The 14,386-nt window shown below is 45.0% G+C and overlaps 1 pseudogene; it reads right to left on the reverse strand.

Annotated features, from left to right (window-relative positions):
* Positions 1-13,453: 13,453 nt before the first annotated feature.
* LOC144579024 (large ribosomal subunit protein uL23 pseudogene) lies at positions 13,454-14,098 on the reverse strand (annotated as a pseudogene).
* Between the last annotated feature and the right edge of the window lie 288 nt (positions 14,099-14,386).

A 14,386-nucleotide genomic window follows, 5' to 3' on the forward strand; every position in this document is an offset into this window, starting at 1 on the left:
TTGAAGGGAGTGGCAAAAAAATTCATTTAAATATCATAAATCCAATTCAGTAAATCCTTCCACTCAAGAAAGGGGAAGGCAATGTTTCTAGGATTCAGAAACATGTGCTTTGTGCAAATGTGCTTCCTACTCCAAAGGCGTCCTTGTTCTTATGGTGTGTGGAGGTGATATCCACAAACTGGCTGCCCAGGAGCAGGGACCCTTCCCAGCCTGGCATATGAGTCAGTGAGGGATGCAGAGGGCACCAGGGTCACAGGATAAAAATACGGCCCAGCTTCCTGGAGCACTAATCTTCTGAAACAGAATGCAAATGTTTGCATGCATATTTTCAGACAAAATACACTACTTCAAAGAACTTCCTGGCGTGCCATATTCCATTTCTAGCTGGGCCTCCAGTTCGCAGGGACTGTGTACTCTGGTCTGCCAAGGAGGGCTCTCGGGGAAGAGCTGGTGGTGCTCTGGGGTGGGAGAAAGATCACTGGAGCAGGAGGCAGGGTGGGCAATGGCTGAGGTCTAGGTTCCATCCCCTCTGCTTCTCTAGCCTCTCCTATTGTCACTAAAGGCACCATCTCAGCTCCTATACTTAGCATGGTTTCCCTGAGTTATCAGCAGCCACCCAGTTGTGGCTAAGGAAGAAGAAGCACTTCCTTCTTTCACACAGTGATCTTTTGAAACCAAGCTGACTCAGGCTAAAAACCTTTCACCAGTCCCTCTGGCCTCTGGAGTGAAGTCCCTGGCACAAGGCCCCTCACAGCCTGACTCCCAATGAAGCCTTTGCTATTCCACCGCTCCCCATGCACCCCACATCCCTCAGCTCCCTCCCTGTTCTCTTCACTTTTCCTGGCGCAGCCCTATCTGCCTTGTTTTCCAATCTACGCCACCCAGGGAACCTTGGCTCATCCCTCAAGACCTCATTCACAGCTCTCTTAGGTAGGATGTGTCCCGTCTCAACTAAGCAAGGTCCCCATGCTAACCGGCAGCTCCTGGTGGTCAGTGCACGCTGACTGCAATTGTGTTATTCCCTTTTCTTTTCCTTCTTTTTTTTTGAGATGAAGTTTCGCTCTTCTTGCCCAAGCTGAAGTGCAATGGTGCAATCTCAGCTCACCACAACCTCCGCCTCACAGGTTCAAGTGATTCTCCTGCCTCAGCCTCCTGAGTAGCTGGAATTACAGGCGCCCACCACCACATCCAGATATTGTTGTATTTTTAGTAGAGATGAGGTTTCTCTATATTGGTCAGGCTGGTCTCGAATTCCCGACCTCAGATGATCCACCCGCCTCAGTCTCCCAAAGTGTTGGGATTACAGGCGTGAGCCACGGCGCTCAGCCGTTATTCCCTTTTCTAGTGGCAGAGAAATCCTCCTCAAGAAGCTCTTTTGAAACTAAATCTCAGCAGATTTTCTTATTTCCAAACAAAATTAAAACAGGAAGTGAGAGTTAAAGTGTGCTCCACTGAGACAAAAATCACATTAGGAAATCAGTGTCCTCATCTTGTAGGAAGCTGAAGTCTCCTTAGGGGCACCGTGACACTCCCAGGCTTCCATCTGAGAGTCTATGGAAACTCACTTCAAGAGGTTCTCACCGATGTTTGATTTTACTCTGAGGCAGGGCAAAATGTTTCATGGTTTTGAAGATTGCAGAAAATTCCTGCAGAGGCAAAGTCAGACAGGGTGAAGGGCAGGGGCTGCAGAAAGCCAGGCTGGGGGGCACATGGAGCTTAGAAGAGCCTCAGTGTTTTCCTTCATTTAAAAAAAAAGCCCTCAGTACTTTGGGAGGCCGAGGCGGGTCGATCACGATGTCAAGAGATCGAGACCATCTTGGTCAACATGGTGAAACCCGGTCTCTACTAAAAATACAAAAAAATTAGCTGGGCATGGTGGTGCGTGCCTGTAATCCCAGCTACTCAGGAGGCTGAGGCAGGAGAATTGCCTGAACCCAGGAGGAGGAGGTTGCGGTGAGCCAAGATAGCACCATTGCACTCCAGCCTGGGTAACAAAAGCGAAACTCCGTCTCAAAAAAAAAAAAAAAGCCCTTTTGTAGAGGAAGTCCCGGGTCCCTAAGCAAGTCCTACCTTCACTAAAAAAGCTGAGCTCAGCTCCACAAAGTGATTCAGTCTTTTTCCACAGAGAGGGAGAAGTGGGATGGTTATTTTTTCTCAACTCCAGAGGAGAGTGAGTGAGCAACAAATTCTGTTCATCTTCCACATAGCAAACCAAAGTGGACTCACTTTTACCCAAATGTATCAGTGGAAATCAAATTGGTGTCAGTACACAACTCCCAAGCCTCTTGCTGCTTCTGGGTTTATTCCTTGTTGTCAATGCTGTTTATTTTGTTCTTCCCACAAGTTCCAATGAACAATGATGAATAATGAATAATAATGGTGAATAATAAATGAATGAACACAAAAAAGAAATTTTTCAGCTCAAATTTTTGTTTTGTCATTCATCATTTACCTATTTATCTGGTACTTACCGAGTTGTTATATGTGAGGCATTGCATTGAAAGTCATCCATTAGGCCAGGCACCGTGCCTTATGCCTGCAATTCCAGCACTTTGGGAGGCTAAAGCCGGTGGATCACCTGAGGTCAGGATTTCAAGACCAGCCTGGCCAACGTGGTGAAACCCCATCTCTACTAAAAACACAAAAAATTAGCCTTTCATGGTGATGAGCACCTGTAATTCCAGCTACTCAGGAGGCTGAGGCAGGAGAATTGCTTGAACCCGGGAGGTAAAGGTTGCAGTGAGCCGAGATTGTGCCCCTGAACTCCAGCCTGGACAACAAAAGCAAAACTCCATCTCAAAAAAAATAATAATAATAATATATAAACCTATATCATTTATATTTCCTTAGATTACTTGGTAAAAAACAATAAAATGACAATAGTGAGAGAGTCCAATGAACACATGAGGACATTTGATATTGAAACCTGCCTAATTGTCATCCCATAGAACTAATAGCTTTAGGGTTCTTTCTTTCTTTCTTTCTTTCTTTCTTTCTTTCTTTCTTTCTTTCTTCTTTCTTTCTTTCTTTCTTTCTTTCTTTCTTTCTTTCTTTTCTTTTCTTTTCTTTTCTTTTTTGAGACAGAGTTTCACTCTTGTTGCCTAGGCTGGAGTGCAATGGCATGATCTCGGCTCACTGCAACCTCTGCCTCCTGGGTTCAAGCTATTCTCCTGCCTCAGTCTCCCAAGTAGCTGGGATTACAGGCATGCACCACCACACCCAACTAATTTTGTATTTTTAGTAGAGACAAGGTTTCTCCATGTTGGTCAGGCTAGTCTCGAACTCCTGACCTCAGGTGATCTGACTCGGCTTCCCAAAGTGCTAGGATTACAGGCATGAGCCACCACACCTGGTCCACAGTTTTTTGAACAAATCTAAAAATTGACCCTCTCTGGGTTTTAAAACTTGAAACTTAATATTTGTCTCATCCACCTTCCCTCCTTAGGAAACTGACCCTCAGGTAATCCTGAAGCAGAAAGCTCTGAAACTCTTCAGATGACCCCACCTAAACAAGGAGATCCAGACCCATCATCCATTGCTTCCTTACCCCTCCCTAATTCCTGTTTTCCCACCTTCCCCATTATATAGACCCCCTCATTTTAGTTGGTCAGGGGGATGAACCTGAGACTTTATCTCCCATTCTCCTTGGCTGCAGCATGTGATTCAAGCCTTCTTCTCACGCAATACTTATCAGCAATTGATTGGCTGTCAGCAAGCAGCGGGGCTTCCACCAAACCCCTGGCATTTGGGTAATGATATGACAGTTTATAGAAAACAGCCGCTGTTATAAGTTCAAATGCATTGTTTACAGCAGCCAACTAAGCGAGATATGGTGGCATGCATCTGTGGTTCTAGGCACTTGGGAGGCAGTAGCAGGAGGATCATTTGAGCCCAGGAGTTCAAATCCAGCCTGGGCAACATAGCAAGACCCAGTCTCTATGGGTCTCTAATTTATTTATTTATTTTATATATAAAATATTTTTAAAATATATAAAAATTTATATATATTTTATATAAAATAAATTTATACATATATATAACTATATATTTATATATATAAAATAAATATTTATATTTATATAAAACTGAGATAAAATAGCCAACTGGCTAACCCACTCCACACATAACCTGAGACTATGAACTTTGAGGCCATAAAAATTGAAGCTGTTGGTTTAAGTGTGATAAAGGACGTTATAAAGAAGACAGGCCTATTTTGCATAGTGATATTGCCCAGTCCACCTTCTTAAAGAAAGACAGAGAAATTATTTATTTTTGTTGGCAACATTACAGTTTCTCTCTTCCAAAGAACTCAAAGTATTCATACAAATACTGATAGACTTGAGGAGACAGAGGAGGTCAGGTGGGAGATAAAGAAGTCAGAAGAAGATGAGGGATGGGGAGGAGGAGGAGGCAACTGCAGGAACAGGTGCTACATTTTTCTTTTTTTCTTCTTTTCTTTTCTTTCATTCTTTTTTTTTTTTTGGAGATGGAATCTCTCTCTGTCCCCTAGGCTAGAGTGCAGCCATGTGATCTCGGCTCCCTGCAACCCTGCCTTGGTCTCCCAAAGTGCTGGGATTATAGGCGTGAGCCACCGTACCTGGCCTGGTTTATATTTTAGTTTTTGCCCCCCGTTGGTCATCTTGGAAAAGAGAAAATAATTTTATAATTTGTACAACTTCAAAAGTATGCATAAGTCATTAATTTCTTAGTATTTCAGATGATCATTCCAGGTAATAATTTTTTTTTGAGACAGGGTCTAACTCTGTCACCCAGGCTGGAGTGCAGTGGTGGGATCTTGGCTCACTGTGACCTCCGCCTCCCAGGTTAAAGCGACTCTCCTGACTCAGCCTCCCAAGTAGCTGGGACTACAGGCATGAGCCACCATGTCCAGCTAATTTTTGTATTTTTAGTAGAGACAGGGTTTCACCATGTTGGCCAGGTTTGTCTCAAACTCCTGACCTCAGTTGGGTAATGATATGACAGTTTACAGAAAACAGCCGGCCTCCCAGAGTGCTGGCATTACAGGCGTGAGTCACTGCTCCTGGCCACAGCTAATAATTTAATGGACCTTTTAGTGCAATGTGTTTCTCATTTATCAATCTAATTGTCTTTTTAAAGTGTTCAGTAACTTTTTCTTAATTAACAAACTTTATATTTTAGAACAGTTTTTTTTCTTGGCAAAACTGAGTGGAAAGTACACAGACATCCTATATACTCCCTGGCCCCCACAACCTCCCCGACCTGGGTCAACATTCCCACCAGAGCAGTGCACTTGTTACAATGAATCTACATTGATGCATCAGTATCACCCAAAGTCCATAGTTTATATTGGGGTTTACTCTCTATTATTTTTTATTTTTATTTTAATGAAAACGGAGTCTCACTCTGTTATCCAGGTTGGAGTGCAGTAGTGGCATGATCTCGCTTCACTGCAACCTCCACCTCCCAGGTTCAAGCGATTCTCTTGCCTCAGCCTCCCGAGTATCTGGGATTACAGCCACATGTCACCACACCCGGCTAATTTTTTTGGTAGTTTTAACACAGATGGGGTGTCATCATGTTGGCCAGGCTGGTCTCGAATGCCTCCCAAAGTGCTAGAATTATAGGTGTGAGCCACTGTGCCCAGCCTGGGGTTTATTCTTGATGTTGTATATTCTATGGGTCTCGATAAATGTATAAGGGGGTATATCCACCATTATACTCTCAGAGAGAGTACAGCAGTTCCTCCAATAACATTGTTTCATTCAACACCATTTTCTTTATAATGTTGATGAAAAAAAAATTGATTCTCCACTTAGCCCCTGTCTGTGTGGAGTGTGCACATTCTCCCCATGTCCATGTGGGTTTCTCCAGGTGCCCTGGTTTCCTCCCATATCCCAAAGATGTGCATAGCAGGTGAAATGGAGAGTACCTGGTCCCAGCGTGAGTGAGTGTGGGTGTGTGTAAGCGGCCCTGTGATGGAGTGTCCTGTCCACCCAGACTCGTTCCCACTTTGAGCCCTGAGCTGCTGGGACAGGCTCCAGCCACTCTTGCAACTGAACTGGAATAAATGAGTAAATAATTATTTTACTGATTTTTACTGGTGTTTCTTTTTTTTAACTTTTGAGACAGGGTTTGGCTCTGTTGCCCAGGCTAGAGTTCAGTGGTGAAATCTCAGCTCACTACAACCTCTGCCTCCTAGGTTCAAGCAATCTTCCCACCTCAGGCTCCTGAGAGCTGAGATCACAGGCGCCTGCCTAATGCCCAGCTAATTTTTATATGTTTAGTACAGACAGAGTTTCACCATGTTAGCCAGGCTGGTCTCGAATTCCTGACCTCAAGTGATCTGCCCACCTCGACCTCCCAAAATGCTGGGATTACAGGTGTGACGGGGTTTCGCCAGGTTGACCAGGATGGTCTCAATCTCCTGACCTTGTAATCCACCTACCTCAGCCTCCCAAAATGCTGAGATTACATGCATGAGCCACCTCGCCTGGCCTAACATTTCTTTTTCAGACAGGATCTTGCTCTGTCACTCAGGCTACAGTGCAGTGGTGCAAACACAGCTCACTGCAGCCTCAACCTCCCAGGCTCAGGTAGATTCTCTCACCTCAGCCTCCCAAGTAGCTGGGACTACAAAAAAAAAAAAACAAAATAAAATTATATATATATCTATATAGATATATATAGATATATATAGATAGATATATATAGATAGATAGATAGATAGATAGATAGATAGATAGATATAGAGAGAGAGAGAGACAGAGAGACAGAGAGAGAGACGGAGTTTTGCTCTTGTCACCCAGGCTGGAGTGCAATGGGGTGATTCGACTCGCTGCAACCTCTGCCCCTCCCAGGTTCAAGCAATTCTCCTGCCTCAGCTTTCCAAGTAGCTGGGATTGCAAGCACCTGCCACCATACTCTGCTAATTTTTTGTATTTTTAGTAGAGACAGGGTTTCACCATGTTGGGGCAGGCTGGTCTCAAAATGCCTTGGTCTCCCAAAGTGCTGGGATTACAGGTGTGAGCCACTGGACCCAACCTAATTTTTATATTTCTAGTAGAGATGGGGTTTCACCATGTTGGCCAGGCTAGTCTCAAACTCCTGACCTCAAGTGATCTGCCCGCCTTGACCTCCCAGTGTTGTGGGATTACAGGAGTGAGCCACTGCACCTGGCCTTAACATTTCTTTATTCCACATAAGTATGTGGTTCTTTGCTTTCTTCTTTAAATGATCATAATATCTGTCTGGTTCTCTCCTCATAATGAGGTAAATACATGTGTTCATTTTATATCTAAGTGAGAGTCATGGTTTTACCATTTCAGAAAACTTCCTTTAACAAAGGTAGCAATCTTTTACTGTATTGTTCGTGTTTCTGAGTCTTAAGAAATGGTTGCCAGGCACAGTGGCTCACGCCTGTAATCCCAGCACTTTGGGAGGTGCAGGTGGGCGGATTTTGAGTTCTGGAGTTCAGGAGTTTGAGGCCAGCCTGGACAACATGGTGAAACCCCATCTCTATTGAAAATACAAAAATTAGCCAGGCACGGTGGCACGTGCCTGTAATCAGATATATTCTGGGGAAGTTACTGGGGAGGCTGAGGTAGGAGAACTGCTTGAACCCAGGAGAATGGAGGTTGCAGTGAGCTGAGATCTTGCCACTGCACTCCAGCCTGGAGGACACAGCAAGACTCCATCTCAAAAAAAAAAAAAAAAAAAAAGATTAACTCCCTGAACAAGGTTGTAAAGATATTTTAATATATGTTTTTCTAGACCTTTAAAATTTTTACTTTCAGCCAGGGGAGGTGACTCATGTCTGTAAGCCCAACTCTGAGGGGCCAAGGCAGGAGGATCACTTGGGTCCAGGAGTTCAAGACAAGCCTGGACAACACGGCAAAACCCCATCTCTACAAAAAAATACAATTATTAACTGAGTGTGGTGGTGTACATCTGTGGTCCCAGCTATTGTACTTGGGAGGCTCAAGTGGGAGGGTCATCTGAGCCCGGGGAGATTGAAGCTGTAGTGAGCTGTGTTTGCACCACTGCACCATAGCCTGGGCAATAGAACGAGACTCTTGTCTCCAAAAAAGTCATAAAAGGTTTTACTTTTATTATTCATGTTATGTGGAATAGATTTTTGTTTATGGTATGAAATGGGGATGAAATTTAATTTTTTTCCCTGTAGAGGGCCAGTTTTCCCAGCATGATTTATTAACGCCTTTCCCCACTTCATTGGTAACTCTACCTCTGTCATGTGTCAAGACTCCTTTATGCATAAGTCAGTTTCAAGGGGCCCCATTCTGTTCCAGGGGTCTACTTTTCCATTTCATTTTTTTTTTTTTTTTGAAACAGAGTTCACTCTGTCGCCTAGGCTGGAGTGCAGTGGCGCAATCTCAGTTCACTGCAACCTCTGCCTCCTGGGTTCAAGCAATTCTCCTGCCTCAGCCTCCCGAGTAGCTGGGATTACAGGCGCCCGCCACCATGGCTGGGTAATTTTTGTATTTTCAGTAAAGATAGGGTTTCACTATGTTGGCCAGGCTAGTCTCAATCTCCTGACCCTGTGATCTGCCCACCTCAACCTCTCAAAGTGCTGGGATTACAGGCGTGAGCCACTGTGCCTGCCCCTATATGCGTTCTTAAAGTTAGAACTTAAATGTGTGAATCCTCTACCAATTCTTAGTTCTTCTTGGACACCAGGGACTCCTTTCTGGGTCTTTCTTTCTTTCTATTCTTTTCTTTCTTTCTTTCTTTTCTTTCTCCTTCCTTCCTTCCTTCCTTCCTTCCTTCCTTCCTTTCTTTTTTGAGATGGAGTTTTGCACTTATCACCCAGGCTGGACTACAGTGCTGTGATCTCAGCTCACTGTAACCTCTGCCTCCCGGGTTCAAGTGATTCTCCTGCCTCAGCCTTCTGAGAAGCTGGGACTACAGGCGTGCACTACAGGCGTGCACCACTACACCCGGCTAATTTTGTATTTTTAGTAGAGGCATGGTTTCACCGTGTTGGCCAGGCGAGTCTCGAACTCCTGACCTCAAGTGATCTTCCCACGTAGACCTCTCAAAGTGCTGGGATTATAGGCATGAGCCACTGTGTCTGGCCTCCTTTCTGTTTTTAAATCTCCCTGTGGAAGATTTCCTAACTCAGCCCTTTGCAGAGTGTCAGGTACACCACATTCAATAAATATCTGTTAAATAAATAATGACCAAATAAAGGGATTTTCATGTGAAGAATTGCCCACTGTTCTATGATCTGCAAATTCTGTATTCATCTATGTTAGCATAAGAATATAATATATGCATCTTTGCCTCCCAATCTAATATAGGTAAAATTTAGTTAAAATAAAGGCTGAGGGTAGCCCTTTAAAAGGGAGGGAGGAGAGGAATATCAAAAATTGATATCCGGGGAGGAGGTGAGAAGGCATTGTTGCTAGGCAACCATTTTATTTCTAGCAGTTGCTGACCCCAGTTTCAGAAAGTCTCCTTTCCCTCTGTCCTCTTCTTATTCCTCTTCTCTTCTCATCTGATAGAGCCAAGGAAAAAATCACCCAGGATAGTGGGAGGTAGGAGTGGAGGGGGATTTGTTTACTGAACAAATCTCATGTCTGGGGCAAAAGTATGACTTGGTTTTCTTCTTCTTCTTCTTTTTTTTTTTCCGAGAAAGAGTCTTGCTCTGTCACCTAGGCTGGAGTGCAATGGCACGATCTTGGTTCACTGCAACCTCCGCCTCCCAGGTTCAAGCGATTATCTTGCCTCAGCCTCCCAAGGAACTGGGAGTACAGGCGCCTGCCACCACGCCCGGCTAATTTTTGTATTCTTAGTAGAGACAGGGTTTTACCATGTTGGCCAGGCTGGCCTTGGATCTTGATCTCGTAATCCACCCTTCTTGGCCTCCCAAAGTGCTGGGATTACAGGCATGAGCCACTGCGCCCAGCCTATGATTCGGTTTTCAAAACAGACATCACAGATTGAGATTCACCTTCCTTCTTGGAGAGCACATGCTGTTATGAAGTTCAGATTGTGATAGAAGGTACACTCTGCAATCACAGACTTGGGTTGTTGAGATAGAAAAAAACTCCTGGCTGGGATGATAGGCACGGTGGCTCACACCTATAATTCCAGCACCTTGGGAGGCCAAGACGCGTGGATCCTCTGAGGTCAGGAGTTCGAGACTAGCCTGGCCAACACGGTGAAACCCCGTCTCTACTAATAATACAAAAAAATTTGCTGGATGTGGTGGCACATGCCTGTAATCTCAGCTACTCGTGAGGCTGAGGCATGAGAATCACTTGAATCCAGGAGGCAGAGGTTGCAGTGAGCCAAGATTGCACTATTGCACTCTAGCCTGGGCAACAAGAGCGAAAATTTAGCCTCAAAAAAAAAAAAAAGAAAAGAAAAGAAAAGAAAAAACACTCCAGAGATACAGTGGCCATGGTTTTGAAACTAATTGCCCCTATGAGGAAATCATAAGAGAATGTTGAATTAGATAAATGCTTAGGGTAGGAATAATGGATTCCGCTTTGGTATTGGAATATTATAGGATAGCCACATCAAAATCTGGGAAGTTATGGGGCTGGAAGGCAGATGAACTATCTGGATGCCTAGGTTTATGAGTCATCAGCATGTGGTGGTTGAGACCAGGGCAGGAGCTGAATCCAGGCAGGGGTTTATAGGGTCACAGGAGAAGGAGTCAGGGAATCTGAAATTTTATTGTACATTAGAATCACCTAAAATATTTTTTTACATTCCAGTGCTCGGGCCAAGCCCCAGACTGATAAAAGATGGGCTGAGCCCTTATTAGTTTAAAAAAACTGCCCAGGTGATTCTGGGGTTAGCCACATTTAAGCACTATCACTGTGGCCGGGCGTAGTGGCTCACGCCTATAATCCCAGCACTTTGGACATCAAGGTGGGTGGATCACCTGAGGTCAGGAGTTTGAGACCAGCTTGGCCAACATGTCGAAACTCTGTCTCTACTAAAAATACAAAATTAGCCAGGCATGGTGGCAGGCACCTATAATCCCAGTTACTCAGGAGGCTAAGGCAGGAGAATTGCTTGAACCCAGGAGGCAGAGGTTGCAGTGAGCCAAGACAGTGCTATTGCACTTCAACCTGGGCAAAAAGAGTGAAACTCCATCTGTAACACAACAAAACAAACAACAAAAACAAAAAACTATCACTCCAGACACTGGTTTCCAAAATTAAGCATGTATCTGAGTCACCTGGAGGGCCCATGACACACAGACTTCTGGGCTCAAGAGTCTGCATTTCCAGTAAGTTTCCAGCTGATGCTGATGCTACCAGTCTGGGGAATGTACTTTGAGAACCTCTATTCTAGAGCAATGCCCCTCAAACTTTGACGTGCATACAAATTGCCTGGGAGGTCTTATTAAAATGCAGATGCTGAAGCAGTGGGTCTTGGTCTTGGTAGGACAAGGGCTTCTGCGCTCCTAATGAGCTCTCAGGTGATGCTTACGCTGGCAGTCCAAAGGCTCCACTTCGTTCATATAGATCAGTCCCTCTTTATTTGTAGTCAACTGAGGTCTGAAAATATTAAGATGTTTTGAAAGAAAGAGAGAGAGAAATACCACATTCACATAGCTTTTATCAGAGTATATTGTTACCATTGTTCTATGTTATTATTAGGTATTGTTCATCTCTTATTGTGCCGATTTTATCAATTAACTATCATTTGAGTATGTCTGTATAGGAAAAACATAGTATGCATAGGTTTGGGTACTATCCACAGCTTCAGGCATCTACTGGGGATCCTGAAATGTATTCCCCGCAGGCAAGGGGAGCTACTGGATTCACTTACACAAATCTGAGAAGTGAGGGACTGCCAGGCAGCGAAACTGCTGGAAGTGGAGGGCTGGATTTACCACCGTCAGTGTGTGAGTGCTGCTTGAAGCCAGGGCAGCAGCGGAGGCACCACTGAGAGTTTGTAGTGTGACAAGGAGAAGCTTGGGATTCTCACTTTTTTTTTTTGAGACAGGGTCTTGCTCTGTTGTCCAGGCTGGAGTGCAATGATGTCATCTCGGCTCACTGCAACCTCCACCTCCCGGGTTCCAGTGATTATCCTGCCTCAGCCTCCCGAGTAGCTTGGACAACAGGCATGTGCCACCACGCCCAGCTAATTTTTTTGTATTTTTAGTAGAGACAAGGTTTCACTGTGTTGGCCAGGATGGTCTCAATCTCCTGATGTCATGATCTGTCTGGCTTGGCCTCCCACAGGGATGGGATTATAGACCTGGGCCACACCTGAGCCTGGCCGGAATTAACACTTTTTTTTTTTGAGACAGAGTCTTGCTCTGTTGCCTAGGCTGGAGTGTAGTGGCACAATCTTGGCTCACCGCAACCTCCACCTCCCGGGTTCAAGCAGTTCTTCTGCCTTATCCTCCCGAGTAGCTGGAACTACAGTACAGGCACGTGCCACCACACCTGGCTAATTTTTTTTGTATTTTTAGTAGAGACTGTGTTTCACCATATTGGCCAGGCTGGTCTCAAACTTCTGACTTCTTGATCCACCTCCTTTGGCCTCCCAAAGTGCTGGGATTACAGCCTTCAGCCACCATGCTTCTTAAAGAACAGGTGGCCGGAGGAAGAGCCCCCTGACAGGGAGGCCAGCACAGAGCAGCTGGAGAGGTAGGCAGGCCACGCTGGGAAGTGGGGGCAAGAGGCATGCAGCATTTTGAGGGGTCACAGAGGATCAGCCAAGAGTGTGCACTGACTCTGCAAGCTCCCCTCAGGCACCAGGGTGAGCTGGGGAGTTCTTCTGTGCTTGTGCCCTGCGTCCCTAGAAGGATGAAGCCTTGGTCTGGCAGGTTGGTCAAGCCACTTGACTTCTGTGAGTGTCTTTTTACCCATCTATAAATTGGGATGATAACAACTTTCTTAAGGCCAGGTGCACTGGCTCACGCCTGTAATCCCAGCACTTTGGAAGGGTAGGAGGATCACTTAAGGGCAGGAGTTCCAGACCAGCCTGGCCAACATGGTGAAAACCCATCTCTATTTAAAAAAAGAAGAAGAAGAAGACAATTCTTTGTGTAAAGAAGGAAAACCTTCACTTGTCTCCTTCCCATCTGAGGTTCACTGGCTGGGGCCCTGTAAGCTACACTGACAAAAGACAGATGAAAAAGAGAAGAGCAAGTTGAAGTTTATTCACAGATGCATCCACGTAAACGTGGAGATCCCTGAGGAGTCACTCCAAGGAGTAGCTAGAACCTCAGCTTCCACAGCATCGTAGCAAGAGAACAGTAACTTTTAGAGAAGCAACAAGACAAAGGAAAAAGGACTTTGAGCTTCCAGGGGTGACAAATTGTGAAAAGGTAAATACATGGGGAAAGGAATGGCAGATAAGGGCTAGTTTCAGCAAACTTCGTTGTGTAGATTCCTCTGGTGCTGTCGCTTAGGGAATTAAGAATCATCCTGCCTTTCCTGGTAGAGAAAGAAGGAGGTCAGAGAGGTTTTCTTGGGTCTGCTTTTTCTTTCTTTCTTTTTTTTTATGGTGAAAAGATGCATATATTTAGAATTAGCCAGAGGACTCAGTTTAGATGATCCCAATTTTGTTGGCAACATCCAAAGCGTTGTAACCAGGAGCCAGCCAAGCATACACCTTCTTCTCTCCACCAGGCCTAATTAGGGTGCTGACCTTGGCCACATCAATGTCACAGAGATTCTTCACAGCCTGTTTGATCTGGTTTTTGTTGGCTTTAACCCACAATGAACACAGTGCGTTGTTGTCGCCTATCTTCTTCATGGGGGACTCAGTGGTCAGCAGAAACTTGATGATAGCATAGTGGTCAAGCTTGTTCTACTGGGGCGCTCTGCAAGGGTATTTGGGCTGCCTCTGGAGTCACGGAGGTGGGTGATATGCGGATCTTTTCTTTGTTGCTGTGGACACCTTTCAACATTGCCTTCCTGGCCTTCAAAACCTTCGCTTTGGCTTTAGGAGGGGCAAGAGCTTCCTTCTTCACTTTTGGCGCCATCTTGTGAAAAGGGCATTTTTTTTATTTTTTAAAAATGAGACAGAGTCTCACTCTGTTGCCCAGCCTGGAGTACAATGGTGCGATCTCGGCTCAATGCAACCTATGCCTCCCGGGCTCAATCGATCCTCCCACCTCAATGTCTTAGGTAGCTGGGACATGGGCGTGTACCACCACACTCCGCTAATTTTTGTATTTTTTTTGTGGAGATGGGGTTTCACCATGCTTCCCAGACTGGTGTTGTACTCCTGGGCTCAGGCCATCACCTGACTTGGTCTTCAAAGTTTTGGGATTACAGACGTGAGCCACTTTGCCCAGCTGTGTCTCTTTAAAATTGTCTTCAGTTTGAAATCATTTTTATGCCAAAAGGGCATATTTTGGGTGGCATATTCTGCTATCCTTTGTAATAATGACTAAAAAAGATGCTCA

This window comes from Callithrix jacchus, chromosome 13, assembly GCF_049354715.1.
Source record: "Callithrix jacchus isolate 240 chromosome 13, calJac240_pri, whole genome shotgun sequence".
NCBI classification, from domain to species: Eukaryota; Metazoa; Chordata; class Mammalia; order Primates; family Cebidae; genus Callithrix; species Callithrix jacchus.